Below are 8,984 nucleotides of genomic sequence, written 5' to 3'. Positions count from 1 at the left end.
AACTTAAAGATCAAAGATTCAAAATCTAATCTAGAACTCAGAATAGTTTTAAGTTAGAAAAAGAGACGAACTCACGAACACGAATACGGAATACCTCTGCAGTCTGCAGCTCTGCTCTGCCTCCACCCTCCAGTACAGATCTAAAACTTAAGAGAAGTTTTCTGATTTCTCTTTCTTTGGAAAACTTATATAAGAATGAGTTCCCGGTTACCCGGGTAGCAGGTAAAATACTACCGATACCTCCGATTCTAAGTAACTATCATAATTTAACGGGTCGGCTGGTAACCCGCGGGTTAGACCTAGCCCGGCTTGTTTTCTATTAGGGTCAGATATAACAGACCTAGCCCGGACCGTTTAGGAAACAAGCCCAGCCGAGCCGGGTTGAAACAAGCCGGGCTAGGGTCAACCCGCCGGTCGGGTTACTAATTGACAGCTCTAGGTAGACCTACCATCTCCAATCATACACTTGATGTTATTGTCAACTACATGATGAATCTAATAAATGCCAGGCATAATTGAGAATTTGATCTTGTAATCAATCAATTTACCATCAATTTTCTGGAATTTGGCATGTAAAAATCTTTCCCAAACCACTACAGCTTCATAATCATATCTTTATTAACAACCTGCATCTTAGACAAGCCAGGACCCGCTTCCTTGTACGAGTAATAGAGCTTGTCATAAGCAATGACAAAAATTCTACTAACCTTTGAGTGGAGGAAGAAATAAAAGATTAGATGATCATGATTTGAGGATCAAAAGTCTTAGAGCATAGCTCGGTTGAACCCACCAAGCGTTGGTATGTCAAGTTTGGTTGTCATATTTTAGTATCAAAACTCATCTAGAGTCGCTTGATTAAATACTAGAGTCAACTTCGTTTAGGTTAGACTAGAAAGTCTAGGAATGTTGAGACGTGTATTACTCCGAAGACATGAAGAATGAGAATAAGTAACGACTACAACGAAGACATCATCCTTCCACTTGAGGTTAGTAATATTGACTTGATCTTGTTTCCATTCCTAACGTATCTTTGAAGTCGGATTATATTGAAAATGTAACATGGGAAGTTGTATATATATAATACTCTAGTAGTGGTTATACTTGGTCATATCATTATGATCAAAGTGTCAAGGAATTTATTGAATTACGAAGTATAAACACTTATCTTTTGGAACTTCGTAAATACGACATCAACATAATCTTTGTAATTAGTTACTTGATTATGTGTAAGATATAGGTGTGATTTCATCCTAGAAAATTATGTATTATTACATTAGTTTAAGGAAGTAGATGTATGAACTTGTTTCATAATCGAAAGGGAAATCATGATTGGTCTGGTTCTTTATTGAATATCTTTTGGATAACCAATGCAAGATGACAAGGTACTATCTTAACTTATGTTGAGAATTGAGATATAACCGGTCATAGCCTATATTGTGTAACATGTTGTAATCGGTCACAAGCTATTTTTTTAAGCAAGGTGTAAACGGTCACAAGCTACATTGAGAAGTTAGTTTTAATCGGTCACAAGCTACTTTTGGAAGAAAGATGTAACTGATCACAAGCTAATTTGGGAAGTTAGTTGTAATCGACCACAAGCTACTTTGGGAACCAAGGTATAACCGATCACAAGCTAACTTGGGAAGTAAGGTGTGACCGATCACAAGCTACCTCTGGGAAGCATGGTGTAACTAGTCACAACCTAGTTTTGGAAGCATGGTATAACTGGTCACAACTTACATTGTGAGTCATGGTAGAACCGATCCCAAAAAGAAAAACCAAGTTTATAATATTCACATATCTCTTCATGTTTTGTGCGAAGCTTGGAATTAGGGTTTGCGGAGAAACTTTGATATGTTGACACTATTTGAACATGAACGTAACTCTTATCTTTAATTGTTCAAAGACATTCCTTGATACTCAAGGTGATCCCAAACCGAAATATTGAAAAGCATTTAATTATGATTTTCATAATATATCATTTAATTACCAGCAATTAAAGCATATCCTCTGGAAAATATTATTAGTTAATGTGCTACACTAATAATAGAAGTTTTATAAGGGAGTTTTCGGAAATATGGTTTGGTAATTAATTGGAAATAGCAAAACCTAAATTAGGTACTTTAACGAATATCTTGGGAATATTTTCGGTTTTGGAATTTCTTTATTGTCCAAAAGACCTTGGTCTATAAATATTTGAGTTTGCATTTCTTGCAAACTATCCTAAGAGATATAAAAACTTCATTCGTGTTGTTTCTGGTGGAGCCGTCTATCTGGAGAGGAAAGTACCCTAATTAGGAGAAATGTCTTACGACCGCTCGTTTAAAGAATTCTTGGGATCAAGAAGCTGTACGAGTACCATTGGTGGGAAACTAGATAATTGCATTGTTATTTTAGTTTTCGATTATTGATTTGATTGACTAACGGTTGTTGAAACTTTGATTGTACCTAGTTTTTTTTATTCTTGAGAACCTTCTCTTCTAATATAAGGCTCACTCAAATTAGATCAAAGTATCGACGAGATCTTTAAAACCATTTTCGGATCTAAAGACATCTTGTGATAATCCATTTTTAACAGACTCCGTTTTGTGTGTGATTGATCACAAGAGAATTCAAGTTGTGTTGTGCAGGTTATTTAGAAGACAATCGAAGATTTGAAGATGGAAGATATTTTCTTATTAGTTTTCGTATCTTGTGAATTTAGTGCACAAACCTTGATCGGCTGGGATCCAACTAGATCGTATTTATGTTTGATAGACTTGATTGGATAGTTGCGTGAGATCAACATCACTTTATAGTTGCTTTTTGAGTTATATACTGATTGATTGCAAATCTAGAAATTATTTAATTCGGTAATCAAATTTTAAATTGATCTAACTAGACAAAGGAGTTTATTAGATTAATCGGAAGAGCCTTTGTCAAAGACTCAATCTTTGGTAATAATATCTTATTTCCAAAGATTGAATAGAGTGGTTACCAAACAATTTTATCCTTTACTGTTTGGAATACGATGAAAAGGATTGGTGATTCACGTGCGTGACTCTAAAAGTCGAAGGCGCATGGACACTAAGGAAACTAAGTAGCTAGGGGTAGTCTACTTGGTCTCAACTGTACGAAGTTGGTATTAGATTTTGTATAGTGGCTTAATTCTGAGAGTATTCAAAAATGAAGTAGGTCCCGGGGGTTTTCTGCATTTGTGGCTTCCTCATTAAAAAAAAATTTTATTGTGTCATTTAATGTATTTCCGCATTATAATTGTTATTATAATTAAGTAAATTACACATGTATGTTAATCCTAGTCACTTGATATTGATCTTATAGTGTTTCAGTTTTGCACTGTACCTATTATGAAGTGAACACTTTGTTGTTGTATGTCTCGATGTCTTATCCATAGACGATCACACAAAGTGCATACCATAGTTGTTGTACTGTCTCGACTTTGTCCATAGACGATCACACTTGGTATCAGACTTATACATAGGTTGATATTTAAAATATTGTGGTATATTTGGGTACCCTCATCTTTTTAAAAAGAGACAAAAAATGCTTCATATGTTAGGATAGCCTAGGTTTGTTTTCCTCGTGATTATGACTCAAAATATAAGAGCACCATCTACTGAGTATACGCAAATTTTCGGGTTTGAATAAGTGAACTTTTATGTTAATAAGTAATGGAACCCTCACTCCTATTGATTGAAAAAGGGAGTTTGAGAATTAACTCTTATGGGAGAGACATTTAGCTCATCTTCGTTTAGTACACATATTCTATGGTGATGGAAGCTCGTTTTATGAGTGGTTATCCTGATTAAAAAGAAACGCCACGTTTACACCAAATACTTAAACGTACTGAGCAAAGTAGTTAATATCGTATATCGATATCGTATCGGTGAGGTGCGATACATCTAAACAAATGATTATATCGAATTTTATCGGGGATACACAATTAACTTTAATTAACTTTGCAATTTTATAACTTATTGGTATATATGCATCATGTTACTCAAAGTTTCAATGTAAGACATATATAATATAAAAACGAATATTCATGTATCGCCAATATTTTACGTATCGTCTAGATTAAACACCGATACACGATAAATGACGATAAAATACATAATTAATTTTAATTAACTTTGTAATTTTATAGTTTATTGGTAGACGTGCATTATGTTACTCAAAGTTTTAATGGAAGACATTTATAACGTAAAAACAATGTATCACCGATATTTTGCGTATTGTCTAGATTAAACACCGATACACGATAAATGACGATAAAATACATAATTAACTTTAATTAACTTTGTAATTTTATAGTTTATTAGTAGACGTGCATTATGTTACTCAAAGTTTTAATGGAAGACATTTATAACATAAAAACAATGTATCACCGATATTTTGCGTATTGTCTTAGATTAAAGGTCGATACACGATAAATCCAATATTATCGGCAGGTACGACCAATATTAACTACATCGGTACCCGGTCACATTCACTAACGGTGGTTAATGTTCACTTATCTTGACGGTCATGAATTTATTATCAACCATCCAACGTCTACAAAATTGGTACAAAAATAAAATATATACCTAATCCGTTTAAACACTTTGTCGGTTGATATGAGTACCTATCAATGTTAGCATCCTGTTATTACGAAGATAAATAACTTGGCTTGAGGGTATAACAAAAAGATATGGAAAACCATCAGTAATATTCTAGTATTAAGCAATTAAAAACAGCTTAATTAAAGCATCCACAATCATGGACTTAATACGATATATATGCCACGTTGAAGCGGCCATGGAGGGTCCGTATCTTCTGTGCCAAAGGCAATATGAGCCACCTGTGCCAAGCCAATGAAATCGCGCCACGTATTCCTCTTTATTTTTAATATCAAAACCGGATATAATTTCCTTAATCCACTCTTCTCGGTTTGGAAACAGTATCAAAACGGATTCCGTTAATGAATTTGGGAGAGAGAATATAAATAAATTATTTTCTGTTATTTTTATATAAATAGAAAATATAAAAAATATTTGACCGTATATATACACTATATATCTACTTTTATATACTTCGTTCATGATGCTAAGAAAAAAAAAACACAAACAGTTGAGTTTTATGGAGCCTGATGATCTGGAGGTACTACTTATATGAATACTAATCATATTGTATATTTCACCCAGTCAAAATATGTATGTTGTTTCTAGATTTCATATGCTAATTTATGTTTTGTATTTTGATGCTGTAGAACGCATGCCCTGCGGATAAGTTTATAGAAGGAAGTCAAACTAATCGAAGATTGGATTTTGATCAAGGTATAGATTTAAACACTTCTTTAACTGATGAACTTATTGAAGAGCCAGAAAATACTAGAAATGTTGATGAAAGTATTGAAGAGCCAACGAATACTAGAAACGTCGATTTAATGCATTTTAGAATACGAAAAGAAGAAATTCCTGTCGTTGGAATGGAGTTCGGAACCGAAGATGATGCATTCAAATTTTATAATGCATATGCTTTTATGATGGGTTTTAGTGTTAGGAAAAGTAGAACACATTTATTCCAAGATGGCAAATTGAGAGACAGACTTTACGTTTGTTCAGCCCAAGGTACCCGCGAAGAAGATAAACGCGATGATACTGTACAAAATCACCGAGCAGAAACGAGGTTTGGGTTCCTAGCAGAAATGAAAATTAATCGCACACCCGATTGTAAGTATCGTGTTAGTAAATTTTTTCCGTATCATACACATGTGACTACAACTCCTAGTAAGTCTCATCTTTTTAGGTCACACAGAAAGCTAAATATCGCAAATGCAGCTCAAGCTGATATGGCTGATAGTTCAGGAATTGCTCCTAAAGAGGCTTTTGAGTTTATGAGTAGACAAGCTGGTGGTCGTGAGAATCTTGGGTTTATACCTATTGATCATAAAAATTATTTACGTACTAAGCGAACAAGAAAAATAAAATATGGAGAGACAGGGGTGTATTAGAATATCTACAAAAAATGCAAGTAAATGATCCTAATTTCTATTCTGCTATACAAGTTGATGAAGATGATTTGATAACTAACATTTTCTGGGCTGATGCAAGGATGATGTTAGATTATGATCTGTTCGGCGACGTAGTATGTTTTGATACTACTTTCAGGAAAAACAAAGAAGGACGACCCTTTGCCATGTTCGTCGGAGTGAATCATCATAAACAATCAATTATTTTGGTGCTGCATTATTATATGATGAATCTGCAGAAACTTTTATCTGGTTGTTTGATACTTTTTCCAAAGCTATGTCTGGAAAAAAGCCAAAAAGTATTTTCACTGACCAAGACGCAGCAATGGCTAAAGCATTAGCTTCACAGTGGCCAGAATCATGTCATCGGTTGTGTATTTGGCATATTTATCAAAATGCTGCAAAGCATCTTAGCCACGTGTTTCATAAATTTACCAACTTCGCAACTGATTTCACAAATTGTGTCTATGTACGAGGATGAAGAAGAATTTACAAATGCTTGGTTTAAGATGCTTGAAAAATACAATCTCAATGGAAATGATTGGCTAAGAAGATTATATGATCTAAAGGAAAAATGGGCACTAGTTTATGGGCGAGACACCTTTTGTGCTGAAATAACCACACTCAACGCAGCGAAAGCTTAAATAGTCTTGTAAAAGATATGTCAGCTACAAGTATGATCTATTGCGTTTTTTCGAGAATTTTGAAAGACTAGTGGATGATCGTCGTTACGAAGAAAAAAGGATGGATTTTAGAGCGATCCAAAGTACTCCTACATTATCATTTCCAGTAAAAATTTTGAACCATGCAGCAAGTGTTTATACACCAGCAATATTCAAGTTGTTCCAGATACAACTATGTAGAGCTCATGATTGTTCCTTTAGCTGCTTTAACGATGGTGAAAGTGAAACATTAAGTAAATATAAAGTTATTCCACATGGGAAAAAATACACCGCACAGTCATTTATGACTCGAAAAATAATAATGTTTCATGCAGCTGCAGGAAATTTGAATTTGCTGGTTACTTGTGCTCACATGCTTAAAAATCCTTTGTGTAAAGGATATTAAGAGCATTCCTGATCAGTATATTTTGAAGAGATGGACAAAAGATATTAAGTGCGTTAGCACGAAATCGGTTCAAATCTTCATGAAAAAAGAGGTCGGGAAAATGTCGTAAGGAGATATAAGAGTTGTGTAGATATATACAACTAGAAACAAGGGCAGCTGAGTCTGAAGAGGTATATGAATTTCCAAACTAGGACTGGATACCACGTTGAAGGAAGTTGATGCAAGTTTGAGGGGACTTACAATTCAGGAAGACCCAATAAACAAAGACATCACATCGGAAACTAGCGATGACCCAAAGCTAGTTGTCACTGCTATTCATAATAGCTATCAAGCAGTAAAGGGGATTAAAACAAAAGAGAAGGCAACTGGTACTACTTCCGTTAGGCCAAAAACCGCTTTAGAAAGAGCTACACAACCAAAAAAACCTCGACAGACAGTTTTAGATCCTCATGAACACCCATCTGCACTTCCACATCAAATCCAACAGGTAAAATTATATTTTCTTGATTTTTGATTGGATACAAAGTTCATTTCTTAATCAATCATCCATTATCAAGGCTAAATAATTTAGTTCATTCTTGTTAGTTATTAAACATTTTTATTCATGTCTCAGGAACCAAATTCATTTACTGGAACCATGGGAATATATAGCAGTCAAATGTTGCCGATGCCGTCATCGACATTGATACCTCAACGTAGTAGCCATGAGCTACCGATGCACCTACCCATGTTCTGCCTTCGCATGATTTCTATATGGGAACCATGCCTACATTGACGTCTGTACCTATCTATAGTAATCCTATGTTACAGACAACTCTACCTTCAAACAATGTGCCGGTAATATACTTTTCACGACTGTTTTCATTTTTGTACGCATGCTGATTGTGAACTCAATTGTACATCTCATGTTTCGATGATACATGGTCATTTAACTAATTTTAATTATTAATATAATAGCAATGGTATACGGGAGGTAGTGGAGGCTACAATACTACAAGCAATTATCAACAACATTCCAATGGCATGGTTAACTTCTTACAGGTACAGTTGATGAATTTGTTTGTCTTCCCTGTTCCCCTCAAACATTTGTTCATTGGACCTTGCTACTGAAAAGAGAACCTTGTTACGTCAAGGATTTGGGTCATTGAAGCTTGTGCGCTTCATAGAAGCTGTTTTATATAAGTTAATTAGCAAGTTAGTTCAAATTGATATTTGTATATCTAATTATGTGTACATTTTTATAATGATTTGCAGGAACAAGTGCAACTACAAACAAGACAAGGCAACGAGCAGTTGAATAACCTACATCCCCGCAGCTACCAATGAGTGAAGGAGCAGGATATTGATGCAATTATATTCTGTCTTTCAATTAATAAGATAATTTAGAAAATTTTAAATTGTTATATTTATGATTTTAATACAAAAATTTTGATTTCAAATTGTTATATTTATAATTTAAAAATTTTGATATATTGTGCATTATCACTTCCTAGCGGTAGGTAGATCAGATTTCTAAGTGAAACTGAAAGACTGCCACACTAACAAACGCCTGAACTCTTTTTTTTTTTTGAAGCAAATGTAGTCTATATAGCAATGAAAATAAATTAATCTGATAAATTTAACTATAAAAAATAATTTATTTATATTCTCTCTCCCAAATTCATTAACGGAATCCGTTTTGATACTGTTTCCAAACCGAGAAGAGTGGATTAAGGAAATTATATCCGGTTTTGATATTAAAAATAAAGAGGAATACGTGGCGCGATTTCATTGGCTTGGCACAGGTGGCTCATATTGCCTTTGGCACACAAGATACGGATCCGGCCATGGATATGGCAATATGGTATATATATCATATATGCTAAATTCGAACTGTATATAGTTTAGCAATTTCCAAATTTAGCAG

The sequence above is a fragment of the Papaver somniferum genome, chromosome 10 (genome assembly GCF_003573695.1).
Source record: "Papaver somniferum cultivar HN1 chromosome 10, ASM357369v1, whole genome shotgun sequence".
NCBI classification, from domain to species: domain Eukaryota; kingdom Viridiplantae; phylum Streptophyta; class Magnoliopsida; order Ranunculales; family Papaveraceae; genus Papaver; species Papaver somniferum.
Note: the sequence above shows the minus strand (reverse complement) of the source record.